This window comes from Trematomus bernacchii, unplaced genomic scaffold (genome assembly GCF_902827165.1).
Source record: "Trematomus bernacchii unplaced genomic scaffold, fTreBer1.1, whole genome shotgun sequence".
NCBI lineage: Eukaryota > Metazoa > Chordata > Actinopteri > Perciformes > Nototheniidae > Trematomus > Trematomus bernacchii.
Window position 1 is genome coordinate 12648102 of NW_022987582.1, and position 20103 is coordinate 12668204.

The window sequence follows — 20103 nt, forward strand, 5'->3', positions numbered from 1 at the left end:
ATTAATAAAAAAAATATATATATTCTTTTGTTACTTGTAGTACTGATACCGTCCACTAGAATCCTAGTTACATCGCGAGCTGCGTACATGATTTCGTTCGGCAGCCAAATACCACAAAATAATCTGTGACGCATTTGTGTGTATTGTGTTTGTTTCCTGGGGAAACACAAACCCCGGCTGTTGTTATGCCTGCTGTGACGTTAAGTTACCGCTTGTAATTATGCCGTTACAAGCTAAAAAAGTTGTATTTATCATCTGAATTTGGCGAAACAAGTTTAATATTCTAAAAACCAAGACTTTGTTTATTTGAAATCAGATGAAAACAAACTGTCACGGACCCTGCCGTGTTATCTATGATTACTATACACTTTTCATTCATAATTTCAGCAGGAGGGAGGGGGAGCGGCGCTGAGGAGTGTCTTAGCTAGGTTCAAGTTAGACAACTACAATTACATACAATACATGCAATTTGTGTGTGTGTGTGTTCCAAGTGAATCTGCGGCCCCCTGGTGGCCAGTACATACATTATGTGGCCCCCACCACCATCCAAGTTGCCCATCCCTGAGTTAAACGGTAACACCGGCTGCTTCGCGCTATTTTTTGAATGTCGGACTGCCGGTTAAGTACCGTAAGGACGTTAACGTTAGAGCAGCAGCATGTTAAATTTAGCTAGTATCTCTTATCAGTCAACGGCAGCCTATACTGTTTAAACGTGTGTTACTTACTGGTGCTTATTAACGCTATTATCTGGTAAATGTGATGTCATTCCTGAATACTCCTGAATTAAGCTAGTAGCTAGCTAGAGCTGTTTTCCACAATTACATTGATGCTAGTGACAGTAAGCTAATGAAAACTGCAAACTTGTATTAAAACTCTGCACATTTCTTTTTGCTGTAGGGTGAAGCTGGTGCATAGCAGTGAGACTCCTCAATATTCAAGGTAACTTATTGCTAACCCATACTGTGTTCTGTTTTTTCATTTAATTAATTTAGAACTTTTTTCCAGTAGCTTTATTTATTTAATTAGGTATTCAGAACATTGAACAGAACTGGCCTTTCTACCAGCGACGTGCAGTCAGGGGAGGCAGGGGAGGCAGAGCCTCACCTGTCATACTCCAATGTAACGGAAAAACAATTAAAGAAAAACTAAATAATAATAATAATAAAATGTCTCCACTGATCTGTGTTGTAAGTGTGATTTATGTATGATTCCAATCGCTTTTTATAGTCAAAATCAGCCAATTTGCCGAGCTCCGCTACGGGAGCGATGAGAAGTGAGGCAGGGACGAGCTCTGCCTCTCGTAAGCCCACAGTAACTTGCTGGAGCGCGGGCACTAATTTAGCGCGGCCACTTATTTTGTGAGCGCGCTCAAGCCATTTACTGTGGGGTAAGGTGAGGCACAGATGAGCTCTGCCTCACTTTAGAATGCGTCACCCCACAGAAACTATCTGGAAAGCGGGCACTAAGCGCATGCCTGTTACCATCTCACTGTAGGTCACCAATGTAATGTTTATAGATCCCTTTATTACATTTATCCTCGCCATCCATAGTCTCTAAATAACTTATTTCACGTATATATGATATTTAGGCTCGCTGGTCTCATCGTACAACGGCAATGAAAAAAGCACCAGGAGAGGCAGCCATAACCTCTGCCGCACTGAAGGGGGCGCACGTGAGCCCACAGGTTCTTGTTGCTACTGTTATTCTACGCAGAGACGGTAGACGCAAACAACAAAGTAAAACTAGACTTTTGAAACTAGAGGAAGATAAGGAGGACTTTTACAAAAAAGTAATAGAGATTGTTGTCCAGAAGGATAGCATGGACTTCTATTCATCTTCAAGTCAAGATAAGACCACAACTGTAATGAAAATGGGATCTTACTAAGAAAGAACAATCCAATATTTAGATTTTGGGTATCCTTTTGTTGAACGGTCTGTTTAAAATTAATCATAGCATCAGACTAAAAAAGCTTTTGAAAATAACAGAATATTTCGATTAAGGTCAAAATATAATATTTGTAAATCTGACTCTGAAAGAGTCAGTGCCTCACCAGCCATGAACCTCACCGCACGTCACTGCTTTCTACAGTAATCCGATCATCATGCTTTGTTGAAGTTGCATGGTTCAAATGGTTCAATGGAGTGTAAGGACGTTAACGTCAGCAGCAGCATGTTAACATTAGCTAGTAACTCCTATTAGTCAACGGTAGCCCTACTGTTTATAAGTGTGTTACTGGTGCTTAATGTTATACGCTATTATCTGGTAAATGTGATGTTATTCCTGAATTAAGCTAGTAGCTAGCTAGAGCTGTTTTCCACAATTACGTTGAGGCTTACACACAGGCATGTTTGCTAGTGACAGTAAGCTAAAGAAAACTGCAAACTTGTATTAAAACTGCACATTTATTTTTGTCATAGGGTGAAGCTGGTGCATAGCAGTGAGACTCAAGATTCAAGGTAACTTGAACAGAACTGGCCTTTCTACAGATCCGATCATCATGCTTTGTTGAAGTTGCATGGTTGAAATGGTTCAATGGAGTGGAAGTGCAAATTGTGTGCTGTCTCGTCAGACACCCGGGCTCAGTTATTTAGGCACTATCGTTTGAAGCTAGCCAGTACTCAAGAGTTAGCCCTTTGCCATGTGTCTATGACTCTTGCATTTGTACATTTCAATCTTTTAATGCATTGACAATTCATTTATCAGGGCTTCACAAAAATGTGTGTAGTACTGGTGCAAGTGAGGGAGCACAAGGAGGATGTGCAATTTTTAGCTGCCCCTTGTGTAACTTTAAACAGTCCTTCTCTGAAGCAACAGTGTTCAGTCATTTAAGGGGACACTTATAGAACCTTGAAACTGTAACATGCCCATTTAAGAACTGTAGCTACAGCACACATGTCTATTCGTCATTTAATGCTCACAAAAGCAGGAACCATGCAGTTAGTTTGGACATTTGTGAAGACATTGTGTCAACAGAAAATGATAGTGCCCCAGTCTTGACAGCTACTGACCCTGAGGACGAGAATCCTGCTCAGTGTCAGCATGCAGACACGTTTGATTCTCCTGAGGCTGACGTCAGCCCAGTTACACCATAATTTGTCCTCGCTCTTCCTGTAGATGCAAACTATTCTTCATGTTTCCGATATGGCATCCAGAGAGATAATTGATCGTCTGACTCAGATATTTTCCTTGTCTCAACCTGTTATAAAAGACACTTTAAAATAGGTTTTTAAGAGGCATCAGATTTCTCCTACTGAAGCTATCATGAATGATTTGGTGAGTGCTGTTATGGACTCAAATATTTTTGTCAGTGCCACAGCTAAAGGTGAGGAGCTGTCTTCCGCCAAGCGAAGAAAAACATTTATTGAGAAGAATTACCCTGTGGTAAACCATAGACTGGGTAAAACCATAGACTGGGTAAAACCATAGACTATATAGGGTAAAACCAGTACAGATGATCCAGAAAATGTTCAAACACACAGACATCCTTGACAGAATCAAGGAAACCAAGTTCTCACAAAAAGGGCTTTACATGAGCCATCGAGAAACAACAAAACAGGTTGCATCACTAATCATTTTACAGTTGCATATCCATTAATGATCTTTATACATTTGTGTGTTTCTGTAGGTTTGTGCCGAGTTTCACCGAATCACAAACGTCAACCTACGGAACCAGTTCTTTTCTGAACTAGACAGACACACCCTGCGACTGATTGCCTTGTACAGGCAGAAGGCGGCATGCACTGGCAAGGTATCTGAGGCCCTGCGTGAAATCCTAAGGATTTGTGATCTCCAGGTGAGTTTAATAGAAGTTTGGTCCAAATGAAGTTTTTCCAAAGACAGCCGAGGCTAAATTACTTGATTGGAACACACCATAGTATCAATGCTTATTTACTTTTACACAAAACCACATTCATTCAAATTCACAAATAATAAACAGATAATGTAAAAGATACTGGATTGTATTTTTCAGAGTATCACAAATATAACAATAACAAATAGGGAAAATAAAAATCTTCAAAATGATTAATTGAATTTGACAACAATCAAAAATAAATATTTATATATTAATTTAAAAAGCCATTGCTTTTTAATTACGCTAGTTTTTGCATATCCAGGAAGTACAGGATGTCCACATGAAACGCAATGCAGCCCTTTGAGCCCTCCCATTATACCTGCGTGAGGAGGACCCACAGTTCTTCAAGTCTTGGAGCGTAAGTATTTAGTGCACTCAAAGTACTGCTATGAGGTCAGAATGTGTGCTTGTAAGAAACTGTTTAGCTTTTACCCTTCCAGTTAAAAAAAAACAAACAGACGGGAGCAATCACAAATATTTTCAGATATATAAAAGAAAGGTTCACCTAAAAAGAAGTTTGTGAAATACCTTCCTATATACTTACCTTTTGAGGAATATGTGAACTACTGGTCTGTAATATAAATGAGATTGTTTAGTTACTTCAAGTCAACCTTACAGTTGGACTCTATGCATTTCCAGGCAGAGGAGGTGGACCGGCCAGACATCACCAACACACCGGTTGCTATTGTCAGCGTGGTCACCGAGGGCACTCCAAGTCAAGTTGATCTCAGTCCGGCAAGTACTGCTATTCTGGTGGAAGGTGATTTCGTCATCAGCAATATCCCCAGGTTGGCGGATTCATTTGCATTGTTGTTTGGCTTGATGTACGTGTTACATTTGGACTACCCCAAGAAACTCATCAACACTTTCACTTTCATACAGAAAGTGCTGATGGGCCTTGATGATGGTAAACCACTGAAACCCTGCCTACTCAATCTAAAAAATGACCTGTTACTGAGAGAGTAGGCCGTGTTACGTGTTGAAACTTTGCACATGCCAATGTTGGTGTTGCACAGTTAATTATTTGATAGTTTGTTGCTTAAAGCAGTTTAATGTTTATATTTGGTAGATTATGTCTATCCCTTAAATCTACCTCAGTTGTTCATGTTTGCACTGAAAGTGCTGATGGCCCTTGATGGTGGTAAACCACTGAAACCCTGTGCCTACAGTTGTTCATGTTTGCTTTAACTCCTATGGCACGCCGTTAGAGTATTTATTTAATATCCTTGATATCAGACGGCAATTGCCTACACTAACTGGCTCTTTGATTGCACTTGTTAGATCTATGGTCACACTAGTTTGACATTCTGCTTTACTAGTTGAATAAAAATGATACTAGTCACTATTTTTCAGCCACTAGAGGCACTTTTGTCCAACTAGTTACTACATAAGCCTTACTAGTGACGCCAGGAGCAGCAGTAGTAGCACCAAAGTCCCAACTTGTAAGCTTTTTTGATGAACTAGTGGCCCTCTGACTGTACTAGTGACACTAAAAGTTAACTGCGCTGCAAAAACTCTGACAAGTTGGGACTTTGGTGCTACTAGTGCTGCTCCTGGCGTCACTAGTAAGGCTTATGTGGTAAATAGTCGGACAAAAGTGCCACTAGTTGCTGAAAAACAGTGACTAGTGTAATTTTTTATTCAACTAGTAAAGTAGAGTGCCAAACTAGTGTGACCATATATCTAACAAGTGCAATCAAAGAGCCAACTAGTGTAGGCAGCTGCCGTCTGATATCAAGGATATGGAATAAATACTCAAACGGCGTGCAAAACTCCTTGAAATATGTTTATTTTTACAAAAAGAAAATATAACTAATTTTTATTAATTTAACTTTTTTGTGAACAATAAGTTATTTTATTTTGAAATGTAACTTGCAGTTTGATGGTCTTTAAAAAACAAAACAAGTGTTGCAGTAAGAAGTTGCATGTTTTAGAATTCATGTTTTGATGATTGGATGAAAAATGTTTAGTTAAAAAAACTAAAGTGTACAGCTGAAGTTGTCTGTGGGTTCTTTGAGTATTGTGTAATTAAATAAATAAATAAGAAAATATTGGCCAATGAGTTTTCTACAAATATATTTATTGATTTCAATATTCATGCAATGAAGTACTTTTGCATCAATCTAATTCATTATGGAGAAATAAAATATGTCAAATGTGTTAAACAATATTTTTAAGTACAGTGTACTTTAAATAATAAAAAAAAATAAAGTTTTAAGTTTAAGTAACTTATCATTTTTGATCAATCATTTACGCTATAGTCTTAAATTAGTTGACTTAAAACTTCTGTGGTAATCAGTTTCCACATAAGTTTTGAGTACTCCAAACTAATCGGGTTTTTCAGATACTCCGCAGATCACAATAAATAGACGCCTTTAGTATATGAAATATTAATAATGACTTACGTACTACTGTAGATCAAGGTGCACACATTTAAGTAACTACATGTAATATACTTTATTGATATACTTTATGTCGCTTCTTATGATTGTTTTCTACTTATAAGTTTAAGTATGATACTTATGCAATATTATTTGGTAATGGTTTTGATTAAGGCATGCAATATGCAGCACAATTCCTCCCTAAAAACAATGTAGGTTTTTGCACTAACATTGAACCTGTACAATACATGTACAAGTGTGTACAAATACATACACAATATTAAGAATGTAAGTCGTACAGTAATATCTACTGAGAAACAACGCTAGATGTTTTGGTGTGTGTGTAATGATTTGTGTAGCACCTTTCACCAACACTGTGGTATAGATGATAACAGAAGGTTGATAGCCAAACAAAGTTCCTGTTTACTTTGGAACAAAGAACAGTCCTGTTAAAGACTTTGTAGGTACATCTGTTGTAAATAAGGCCTAAAATTTAGGGCACAAAAATGGTGGCACATGTTTATTTGGAAGGACACTGTTGTAATGCAGAGTACAGTTTGTTGTTTTTTGTTCCATAAGAAAAAAGATGTGTGTTTGTCTTTTACAGTAAATGCAGCTCATAAGCAAACCAGAGGCCTGTACTACGAAGCTGGATTTTCGCTTAGCCGGCTAACTTCAGGGAAATCTCGGGCTTTCCGGTCCTACGACGCTGGTTCTCTTTTTAGCAGGCTAGATTTCCATGGTAACTTATGCTGAGCGGCAAACCTGCTCCGGAGCAGGTTAGGTTGCAGGCTAAGAGATCAACTCAGTGAAAGCACCGCCTGCTGACCAATCAGAGCTCCGTGTGCGGAGTTTAAATCGATCAATTCATATTACAGGATAGAGGAAATACAGAAAAACTGCCGTTGCAGGAAAGACGGCCGGCCAAAATCAACTGACTGTGTGAACGTGAAAATTAATAGAATATCCCCTCCCATCTTCAGAGCAATCTGACTATTATAACATTAGCGTTAAGAAAGCTTACTTAAATATCTGCCACGACATAAGTAACCGGATCAGAGTAACATTAAGTACAGTCCGCGGCACTGTGAGTGCAGACGTCGATGTGTCCCATTATCATTCATATCATATCACATCATAATGTATCATATATTTCCTTATTTGAGTCAGCTTCTTGAGCCGTATCTGGCCGTGCAACACTCACAGTGTCACATACTGTATGCAGAAGTATTATTTTAAGCAACACATTAAGTTGACGAAACACTCGAGTCAAATGTAATTAAAGTCAGATCCACTCGTGTCTTGGACGGGGCAGTGATTTCATAAACCTGTTAATGTACGCATTCAAACACTTTTTCTTTTACCAGCTGTATTCACCTTGCAGGTGCAGCTATGTGGCTTTTATCCTGGATAAAGTGTTTAAGTCATGGATGTTTAAAGTTTAACTTCTTCATATTTGACTAATATTAAAGTTCACTTTTCATTCAGGAAGTATGACGCTGCGCTGTCAGTACGCTGCGCTGTCAGTACGCTTGTCCATGTTTGAGATTGGTCGAATGCTCCAAATACCACCCCTTTCATGTGAACGCGCACCTAACTAGATAGGACACGGCTGGCTTGAGCGATCCACTTGATAACCAGCGTCGTAGTACAGTTTAGCCAGAGCGCGTATGTTTTGGATTGGGCCAACCGGCTAACTCATACATATCCAGGTTAGGAAAATCCGGCTTCGTAGTACAGGCCTCAGGTATCCCACAGCCAAGATTGTTATTGGTTTGATGTCCTGTCTCCGTGATATGGTCATGGATAATAAACAATACCAATACACTATAAAGTCTACTTTAGGTCTATTTAGGCTGCAGCCACACGAGGACGATAACGCAAACGGACCGCAATCGTTATCAAAAAAGTCTTCCGTCCACACGCAACAGGCACCAGAAACGTGTCCGTTCACACGAGACCGCTCGAAAGCGCTGGAGACGCTGTAGTACATATGCCAGGCCTGTAAGTGGCGCTGTACTCCTGATACAAAAGCAGCAAAGAAGACTTCCCGCGCATGGTTGCCCTTCTGTTTATTCTCCGCTGTGGACGCTCTGGCTCTTTTTCTCCTTCCCCGAGGCAAGCGTTTGCTCCTGCTGTAAATCTCTGCGGTAGTCCACCAGCAGATGAAAAACACCCACCTCTCCGCCTCTTCCAAGGGACGAGGGGACCTTGCGTCAGAGTTTCAGTACAAAGTGCCGGTCAAAGGTCTTCTTTGTTATTTGTTGAGCTTTAAAACAAATTGATAACGACTCTATATAATAATAAAAAACTGAGCCTCTCTTTTCCTCCCCCTCTTCTGACAGCCCAGCAGCTGATCTCTGAGCAGGAGAGGTGGGAAGAGGCGGGGCTATTGCTTCAACGTTATCAGGAAATGATCGTATAGGCGTAAACACAGAGCCGTTTGCCCCCCAGAGCGTTTCGTTTGCATATCTACCCACCTTGGGACCTGTTATCGTTATCGTTATCTGCGTTTCCGTGTCGGCCTCGTGTGGCCGAACCGTCTATCTGATAGTGAACTGTAGCAGATACGACCGTTATCGTCCTCGTGTGGCCGGGGCCTTAGAGAGCACATTTGCAAAATGAAAATGTGATAGGACGAGCTTTCAGAACGTTCAAACTCTATTGCCAAAACCAGCTTTACAAATCATCCCTTTAGCATGAACAGCTCCATGGAAGACTTCACATTGATGGAGAAAGTTTGTTTGAGACCTGTGTGTGTCTTTATCTTTTAACCCTAAAAAGGTTTTTGAAAAAGGTTTAAACACCCGTAAGGATAAGCGTTAGCAGTGTTCTTTCACTAAATGTTGCTGTGATTCATTAACATTTCTTTCTCTCTCTCTTTCTCTCTACCCTGTGAAGCGTTTCCTAGCTACCTTTAGATCCCTCCGCTCATTCTTCCCAGTTTGAAGTCTTCATTCAGTCTGTAACTTTCCCGTCTTGCCAAAACAGCAACATAACTATTAGGTTTAGCCTTCTACTAGTTCACTGTTGTGTCTCTGCATCAATTAGTGGAATATTTACTGTTCTGTGTCTGGGTGAACTAAAGCTGGCCAGGAAAGCATTTAAAAAATGTGTTTACCCCTTACTACGTGCATTATTTATTTGATGGAATATATTTGCAGATCAACTGTTTTTGCTAATTCCTTTCGCAAGTAAAGAAAGTGAATAATCAAGGGAATGTTGAACATTCTTTTTTACAATAATGGCCTGATGTATTTATTTATAGCACAAGTCTGGACATACAAACATCACCCTTCTTCTTTATTCCTGTTGGTCACTATAATTTGACCCAAGATAGCTAGAAACTACATATAGCCCAAAATAACTACAGACTCAACCAATTCACACAACATGTTGTATGTATATGAATACCTTGTTTTTGGTGCTCACCGTGTAAGATTTGGAAGGCTTGTGCTTTTAGTTTTCACATACTGACTAGGATAAAGGAAACAAAATAGACAGCATCCTGACATTGTCTCCGTTTCCAATGACTTACACATTTACGTGCAGGAGCTAGGAATTATTACTGAACCAACACTGCCCTCCAGTGGATAACAATATCCATAGTTACATTTGAAAGTGTGATTCAGTTCAAGGCAGGCCATGCTTTATCCCTTATTGACTTATTAAAGCAATCGGAAGAAACTACTTTTTTGTGTCCACAAAACCTCTCAGACATAAAATTCCCCATATCAGTACAGATCATCCTATCCCTTGAGCACTTAACATTCACCAGGCACCTACTCCCCTTCCCAACGGAAATACCACCTTAGCCACGGTGAGCCTTTTCCAGTTTAAGGCATCATATTTTTTTATCTCTTTGCGTGATGGAAGGTGCATATTTTCAGCCAGCGTCACGGCAATAAAGCCATAAAGTAATAACGGAAATCTGGATCGCCATGGGAAACGTTATGTTCACTCTATACCATTTATATAAACAAGAAGTGGAAAGACTGAACGCTTCTCTCCGCAATGAGTCACTGCTGGAGCACACTGCATCATGGGAAATTGTGCGGAGGGCACTTCGAGATAATTTCTCTGTAACGTATGTCCGTGTATCAACGGCATTAAAGTGGATTTATAATGTGATTATCACTAACAGTCCAACATTCTTGAACACACACACACACACACACACACACACACACACACACACACACACACACACACACACACGATGCAGCTTTGGCCATATGCACACACACACAAACACGCATAATCCACACACATGGCAGCCCATACACACACATACACGAGTCGAGTGCAAAACCACATATACACACCCGCTCACCATAAACCACATTCATACACACACGCACACTCCTGCAGCGCATACCTCGCCAGCATTGGTGCAGACCCAGACACCGCATGCCAGTGCACCTCGCTCCCCCGAGCCGCAGGCCGCAGGAGCAGAAGAAGAAACAGATGGGTACCAGCTGTTTGGATGGGAGCCTCGGGTACACAGCTACTGTATTGCTACCCACACACACTCTCATACACACATGCATGCATGAACAGAACTCATTCATGTAGTTTAACTCTGCTCTGGCCTGCACTGCTTCTAGTATTTACTCACACAGGTGATGCATTGTTAGCACTTTGTAAAACAACTGAAGATGTGAGGTCATCGACTTACTACGGTTAAAGGCAAAATGGCTCCCATTTTCTAAAGGGATCCATGTTTTTGCGATGGTCTCAGGCAACAACTCTTCCCAAATACAGAACAAGAATGCTATAACTAAATACAAAATGTGCTCAAAGATTGTAGGTCAACCCATAATTGTTGGTTTCCTAACAACATTGTCTCTGACCCCAATGTCCTGAACAGCTAACACAGGGTCCCACAATTTAATTATGTTAGACTGAAGCACTCTTTTGTGCACCAGACAATCCTTAAAGATCTCCTATCATGCTATTTTTAGGCATATGATGGGTCTCAGATATATAAAAAACATGTCTATGATGTGTTTGGCTCAAAATACCAAACAGATCATGCATTTTAGACATCCCTCATATCCCTCTATTTCAGCCCCGTTAAAAGAGGGGGGGAGCTTATGCTGAGTATCTGATCAGGAGAATTCTACCCAGATATAGCTAAATGCTGCTGTGATTAAACGCCATATCATGTTCAAAACCACATTCAGGATTATTTCTGAAACAGTATGGAGCTCAAATGCATATTATGTAAATTGTGTTCTTGTATCTTGTCTTAATATATGTCCTTGTTGATGTTGCAGGTAGAGCTGCTGTAAATATATATAAAGTATTATTGTCTCTTGCATCGTTTTGCACCGTATTTCATCGTTTCGTATCCCACCGTATCCTACCGTAACCTATGGTATATTATTTTATTGCATCACAAATATATTTATAGACAATGAATTGGAAAACATGTTAAAACGACATTGAACTTTATCAATTTTTTACAGCTGAGAATCAGATCATTTGGGTACAAACTGAAAACTGAACATTCTGTGCGTCCACTCATCCCATTCCATGTTTATGGTGCAGCCCAAGACTATATACTCGATGACATCACACGTTTGAGTCTGGTTGCTGGTATATATATGTTCACATATTGAACTTTCTTACGCGTTGGAAATACTTATTTTATTTCTTAGTTTAGGTACTGCTAAGCAAATTCAAAAGAATACTTTAGCCCCAAAACAATCATTTGTATATCAATTATCCACCCTGTGTTGCCTTGAATTCGTGCATGTTTTTCCTCCATGGCAAAGAAAGAATCCAAACAAAAAGAAAATGGTTGAACAGCAAACCTATCAAAACATGCGTTTAGAAAATGCTTATGTCTGGGGAAATAGTCAGCATATATTGGATAAATGAGACTTGGATTATACTGAATTGGTAAATGGATTATTACCATTTACCTGATCCAAGTAAATGCAGAAATGTTCCACCTTTTCGGTAAATAATATCCAAATGGTAATTTTGTGGGCGAATAATTATTTTAGATGGATAAACAGGGCAGTCTGTAAACATTCAGACAGTGAAATTATTTAATCTTTCTACATAACCAAGTACACTTTAAAATAAAAGGGTATACAGTAAATGGAACAGAAAATAACATTTATCAATTTAATAACTCATCCAAGAGTAAAAGTTGCAAAGTCCAGAAATGAAAATAAAAAACAAATGGGATTTTAAGATGCGTGCTGTTCTGTCTTCTATGAGACGAGTACATTGTATTCAAAATAAAAAAGAATAATTGTGAGGTTAAAGTACTGATTGTGTAGAATTGGTAAGGAAAGCAAATACTTTTTAGGCCAAAATGTCAAAATGCTCTTTACTTGCCAAACCAGTCTGTGTTTCACTTCCTGTAGAAAGGAAGGAATATGGGCACGAAGGACAACGGGGAGAACACCACGTTCCCGCTAAAATGTGTGGTTCACAGACCTCAGTCAAATAATTTGAAACCAAATATTGATGCTGCTCCATCAATATTTAAGCATTACATATTATTAGGTGATTGAGTTACTACCGTACCCATGAATTTATATTAAATAATGTTTTACCCATTAGACAACTTTTCTGTGGTTTACCCTCTGTTACCCTCTGGTACCTGGCCCTGTGCAGGATTCTGCTGTACACCACCAGTTACTAGTTGGTTAGGGTTAGGACAAATGTGTTTGGGTTAACGTCAGTAAGCCTATGTTTGTTACATTACTCGAGTTAGGAAAGTACTTGAAGAGGACATAATATGCTCATTTTCAGGTTTTTGCAATTGTATTTTGTGCCTCTACTGTGACACGTTTTCATGCTTCAATGTTCATTCATTTCATTATTTTTCTCATACTGCCTGTGCTGCAGCACTTCTTTTCACCCTCTGTCTGAAACTAGAACCCAGTCTGCTCTGATTGGTTAGCTGGCCGGCTCTGTTGTGATTGGTCAACCGCTTAGAGATGTTCCGCCCCTTAGCATCATGGGCGATGTGTTAGCCAATAGAAGCACATGCACACCTTTTTGGGATCTTAGCCTTTGCAGAAATGTTACATGCACAAAAACCTATACTACACACTTCAGGAAAGAGAAAACCACAGAAAGGATAATAGAGCCTCTTTACGTACACGTATATTTTTATAAAATAGTGCAACGCGTTAATTTCAATTGGAACAGCGGCCTCCTGGGTAAAAATCTTGACTTCCATCTGTAATTCCTACAGCCACAATGGAAAGTTCTGCACTCACAACACTGACAATATAGGGGTATGTGGAGTGCTATAGTTTGGTGCAAAGGGGCACTTAACATCTGCCGTATTTGACAAGTTTGGAGTGGAAATAGGGTTGTCAGCTTGAAGTGTCGTAATACAAATGTATTGAGATGAATTCAATTGTTTACATGTCTGTCAAAATTAGTTGTGGTCCCCTTAAATTGGAAGGGTATGCATTAAATAGGACCACAATTCCCCATATAATGAATGGGATGTCAACACCATGAAACTAAAGCTGGCACTTTGAAATCTACAATTAGACATCTCTTCATAGCAACTGAGCCAACACCACAAAAAGTGTGTCACCGTATATATGTAAATGTATCATGACTGTATGCTGTAAAGTCTGTAAAACACCCCAAGATAAATGTGTAATTGGTGATATTGAGCTCTCCAAACAAAGATCTGATTTAATTTGATGACTTCTGTAAGACTGCAGGTGTGTATGTTTTAACAGTATCACTTTAAACAATACATGTAGAGAGTTACATTGTATTTAAACACAAATAAAGGATGAGAAAATGTTAGATGGTTGTTTTCTTTACAACTGAGACCACTATCCACTAAATAGACGTCAAGTTAACTGTTCACAATGAGGGCAGTGGATGCTCCAGGATTCTCTTTGTTTCTTTGTGTTTCCTCCCAGAACCCAGCAATTTCTGATCCAACCTCAGCTATCAACTATCTTCCAATGAGTCAAGCGAGGTGGTGGCTGCTTCTTCAGCTCATTACAACATGACTTAGTGAAACCAAACACTCTCTTTCTAATGCCCGCAATGCACGTTTCCTCTGTCTGATGCCATTAGTTACAGCCAGTGGTTGTTCCCTCTTATTAGACTCACTTTGAACACAATCTGTCTCATTAAATAAAAAATCTGCATTGTGTGAAGTACTGTAAAAGTTAAGGGTTTAATTCATCCGTATTTGAGGCTGCTGTGACAGTCCCTGCCACTACAAACGTGACATTAAACATCACAGAACGCCATCTGCACAGCTTTCCCGGCATTAAGAGCAATGCTAACTATACTGTACGAGCTATTGAACACTGTGCAGGAAATAAATGACAAATGGAAATGGTATTGTGTGCATGGTTGACCACGGCCGTCCTGTGATTTCCAGCTTGAGCGCTGATGTGGTCTGGCCAGTGTGGGTTTCGAGGGCAGACTGGAGCAACAGTAGGCTGGTTCGGGATCTTTTTCCCTCTCGAAGCCAACAGGATGTCTTTAATGAACCACAGTGTGTTTGAACTGTCACATCCCGCCATGCAGCAGTCCAAGCCTCAACATGAAAAGGAAGACGCAGGAAAATAAGAAACATGTTAAAAAATCCGAAGATGTAACAAATCCAGGAAACGCCATCTCCGAGACAAAGACCACAAATCAAACGTTGGCCATAATAGAGGGGGGGGGACGTCTTTGCATTGCAGACGTTTCAATTGACTGGTGACTTGTTGTGTCCAGGCAAGTATTTTTCAGTTCCCTGCCGCAAACGTCTTCATGTCAGCTTCGATGCAACCTCAGAGTCAGATTGCAGCCAATGTTTAAGTGAAGACTGTAGTTGCTTGTTGATTTATCTCTGAGGGTTTATAGCAGGGGTGTCAAACTCAAATACACAGTGGGCTAAAATAAAAAAATCTGTACTAGTCGAGGGCCGGACTGGTTCAATGTTTATTGCAAAACGTATTGAAATGAACTTATTGCACATATTAAACCTGGAACTAACAAAGCTTAAATTATTGCCTTTAAAAACAACATTAAACATTAAATAATCAGTTGCATTCATTTCTTATGGCTCTATCTGCAGCTCATTTCTTATGATTACATTTTTCCACAGGCCAACAACAGCTTCAAAAAAACAATTTCCCTCAAAGAAAAAACCAAACATGCCCTGTTGTTGCAAGAAACAAAGTGCAAAAGGAAACATCCATTTAAACTCAGTTTGCTGCTCTGTGATGCTATAGTTTAAGCCAGATAGGAAGGCATCTCATGCAAGTTCATCAATGTTTGGGGTCCGGCTCTGAGCTGAGGAAATGGGATGTTAAATCAAAGCATTCAAATTAACAGGGATTTTATTTTTTAAATGTTAATTTATACACAATAAATATGAATGCCTTGAAGATAAGTTGTATGTGTCAGGCAACACAGCTCTCAAACGTGCATGTACTGTAATGGAGACTTTGACCGCATATTAGGCAAAAAGTATCAACACTTACGAAAAGGTTGGATAAATGTAATGTAAATGTAATAAGGAAACAATAATAGTTGGTCCAGAAAAGACTGACCAATCAGAGCAGACCTCCATAAGGGGGGCTGAAGAGACAGGCGCTACAACGGAGCATTTCAGAGAGAGGGTTTATTCAGGTATATTCAGATAGGCAGTATGAGAAATATAACATGTTTTAAGAACATTTAACATGTCCACATGTTCCAGTAGAAACCTAATAATCCCTTTATACGGAAAAACTGAAACATTGACTTTAATTAAATGTATTATGTAAAGAGATTTCACATAAGCAATAATATTAAGTTTAAATAACAGATATTGGGTTCAACTTAATATTTTTGCTTTCAACTAACCTAATACAGTTATGTGAAAGTTGATGACATAATACATTTGATCAAAGTAAACTTTTCACTGCATGTGTCTTTCCTCAAATGTCCTATAAAACTGCCTTCTGCTTTGATGCTCCTTCACTGTGGAACTTTAGTTTAGTTATGAATGGAAATAAAACAATGTTCTTCTTAATCTGGATTTTTATTTGAAGTTGTGTTATAGTATTGAAATTCAAATGATTCCTTTTCCCCTTTTTTTATGGTATTGACTTTTCATTTTTGTAATTTTCAGCATTTTTTACTATTTATTTGTATGCCTCTCGCTCTGTTGTTTTAATCTGTCTATGTAAAGAACTATGGGCTGCATGTTTGTGTGAAAGGTGCTACATAAATAACGTTTTACCTGTTCTGTCCACAAGATGGTGTTGCTAGTGTATCCTTTAACCCGGCCCTGCGGTGCCAGCTATTGTGGCAGCAAACAAAGAGAAAACAAGCTTGCATCATAATCACGATATCTGCTAACTGTGGTGATGGTTCAGTAACTGTGAGTGTTGATACGCTGCATATTGTTTCAATTACTCCAAACTGTTGTTCCAGACCATGCCATAGGAAAATGCTCAAAATACTCCATGTTTGATCTTGTGGGCTCTTGTGAAACTGGAAATGAACGGTGATTAACTATAATGATGATCATCATGGTGAAAGGTTTTGTGCCACAGGTTATTTGACTGTGTGAGCCAGTATACGTAGAGTAGGCCTCTAAAAGAAAAGCCTCCTAAAACTATATGTTTGTGATGAATTTAACATGTGGATCTAAAGCACCATATTGTAGTCAATTACATAGATCATTTACAAGTCAGCAAATAAACCTGTGTAACGTTTAATAAAACAAAATTACAAAAGATGACACAAATTCCATAAACGTGTGACAAAGTTGTTTTTCTTTCCACGTTGCATGGCACTTGGAAACAAATGAGCTGCTTAGGTCTAGCTCAGTTTTATTTGTGTGTGTGCGTGTGGTGTTGTAGTGGGAGGCTTTGTAGTGTTGAGTGGGAAAAAAAGGATATGGCTATGATTAAAGTAGGCACTAAAGCAAAGGTGGTAATTGGGATCATAAACACTCACTTTTCCATTTACCCCTCTAATGAAGCGCTCCTGTTTATTCTAAGCGGCCGATTCATCAGAAAAACAGCATCTACTTTACGTTTATCTTTGTTTAGCACAATTCATATATGCTTGTATTATGGGGGCGGCTTGTTGACGGATGGCCACAAGTACGGAGTGTACAGGACGCAAGAAATAAGCTTACCCATATTATTTGCTGAAGGGCCCTTCTATCTGATGTCAAAGGCAAGTTTGAAAGAAGTACAAGAACTGATCAATCGGAAGTAAAATGCTGAATTTGTCATCAAAATGTTACACTAATGAATGCTCGTTTTGCTCCACTACTGTTTCGCAAACAACAAATTAATGAAGATCATATAGATGAAACTACAAGGGCACTCGTACCTCTGCCAATGCTATTTCATAAGTGAAAAAATGATTGGGTTCCACAAATTGTAAAGCTCCTTCAGTGGGCCATGCTTCACCCTTCCACCAAGTTTCATGAACATAGTATGAAAAACAGTATTTTTTCTGATATCCTGCCAAAAAAACAGACAAACCAACCAACAAACAAGTAGGGCCCTCCGTGCAGACCACCATCGAGGCCATGCCCTATGTAAACAATTGAAAATAATTATAAAAATACAAAATAATTTGTGTAGCTGTCCCGTTATTTGGAACTGATCTAACATTCAATGGGTTCTTCCTTGGCGTCCGCTACACCTTTTCACCAAGTTTAGTTTAAAGTTGGTTCATAGTTTTTCCAACACCTTACTTGAAAACAGAACATAAAAACAATTAACAAACTAAAAATAGAATACTTGGCGGAGTAATAATAATTGTATGTATGTTTCATGTATTTATTTGAGGAAGGGTACAGCTCTTCATCGGGTCAACAGAGATCATGATGTGTTTTCGATGTTCGCAGTGGAAATTAAATTCACATGCTTCATGCATGTCTTGCATGTTTTGCACTATGTTGCATTTTATATAACGTTCTGTAAGTGAAAGAACAACTGACAGAATTGTACAGAAACTTCAAAGAAAAACATAGGATTCAACAAGCCAACCAGAGTATCTCCACCTACATCTTTAGAACCACCTTTGCAAAGTGCTCCATACTTTTCGGGTAACCCAATCAGAGCAGACTGGGCTTTTTTCCTAGACGGGGTCTTAAAGAGACAGGCACTAAAACAGAGCGTTTCAGACAGAGTACAATACAGGTATATTCAGAGGCATTATTAGAAAAAATGATGTGTTTTTTAAACATTTAAGCATGTAAACATGTTCTAGTAGAAACCCAAAATACAATTATACAATCTTTAATGAGCGTATCATTTCTGCTTTAAATAGTGTGGGATTCCATCCCATCTCAATATGGAATTTAGACTTTAAACGTGAGATGAAATAGGATTTAGTCTAAGCTTTCGGTCACTACAGATTAATGTCCCTCCGGTTCAGAGTTGGGTCAGTTTCTTGAAACATGCATATGTAATTGCAGGTTAATTTACATAATAAGATATATATATATTTGTTGGCCTTAAAGCAGTCAAATGCAAACATTTCAAGTTCCATAACTGAGTTGTTGCTGTTTTATTCTTCTGTCCAGCCATGTTGAGAATTACTGCTTACCCAGTTCTCCCTCTGTTTATTCCAAATAAACAACCTAAACAACTTGAAACATAATTCATCTCTCTAAGGAGAGCTGCACTGGGCAGAACGGCAAATACAAAATTGGTAAAGGTTGAGTCACCGTTGTAGAAACTGGCAGAAGAAAAGGACATTTAATCACAGGAACAATATTAAGGATAATTACTTTTTGGCAGGGTTTAGTCGGTTTTAATCGTAGGTTTTACAGACTGCCACCTCTTAAGCCGTTAAAAAAACAAAGGGGTAAAATCTAAACCTTAAAAAAACCAACAAACTGATATATTGGTTTCTGCAAAACACAAACACTCACAGCAGGTACTGTGATTTGGAAACTGAGATCATAAAAGTATTTTATAGCAGCTAAAATAGAGGAAAGTAAAATGTAAGCCTCGTGTTGGGACAAGGCCAATTCTTATGTAAAGTAATTTTGTATCTATTTTACTTAAATTAACCGTGCAAATGTGATTTTGTCTGGTTCTGTATTTATATAGGTTCTTATAAATAAATAACAGAGGCTTGTTTTATTGTTGATCTGCAGGTATAGGTAAGTAAAGTAACTGATTGCTCAATATCACAGTGGTGGATCTAGAAATATACATGTGATGGCAAAAGAAGGGGTGTGGGGACTTTAAGGGTTTAAGAATTATATATTTATATATGCTGATTTAATCAAAATCAATCACTGTATCAAACAACCATCTATCCATCTTCTAACGCTTATCCAGGGTCAGGTTGCAGAGGAAGCAGTTGTATCAATAGATTGTGATGAAAGTCCCACATGTTACTCTACAACATTACATTATTGTGACACATAATTAAAGCATTCAGTCGAAAGGACAAAAACAAAAGGTAGCATTAGAAGTTTTATCTTACTCTGTCTTTTTTCATCAGACATAGGCCTCAAATGTTCATAGGACAGATCATTAAATCACACGCTTAATTATTTTACAATGTCTTGTATCATTAGACATAAGCCTTAAATGATTCTTATTTTATTATGTTATATTATTATATTCATGTTTTATTCATTCCTGTGTTGGAATTAAGTGTTTTTTCCTTTTTTTTATTTATCACAAAGCTATGTGTTACTCTGGTTATTATCTGGGAAGGGGAAGTTAGTATTGTTTTTATTTGTGGTTAAGGTTTATGTTTTTGGTCTTTGAAGCACTTTGTGTTAGCTTTGTCTACAAAAAGTGCTATAATAATAGAGTGTCTCAGATAATTAAATCTCCACTGAAATTGGCCCAATTATGGTCATTTTCAGGTTTTATAATTGTATTGTTGTGTCTCTA

The 20103-nt window shown here is 38.6% G+C and overlaps 1 long non-coding RNA gene across 1 annotated transcript; it reads left to right on the top strand.

The window, feature by feature from the left end:
- The first annotated feature begins 897 nt into the window (after positions 1-897).
- Positions 898-3676, top strand: LOC117480221. The gene is made up of 3 exons (XR_004555643.1): positions 898-939; positions 2419-2457; positions 3627-3676. It is a non-coding gene; the product is annotated as an uncharacterized LOC117480221 (long non-coding RNA).
- The last annotated feature ends 16427 nt before the right edge of the window (positions 3677-20103 follow it).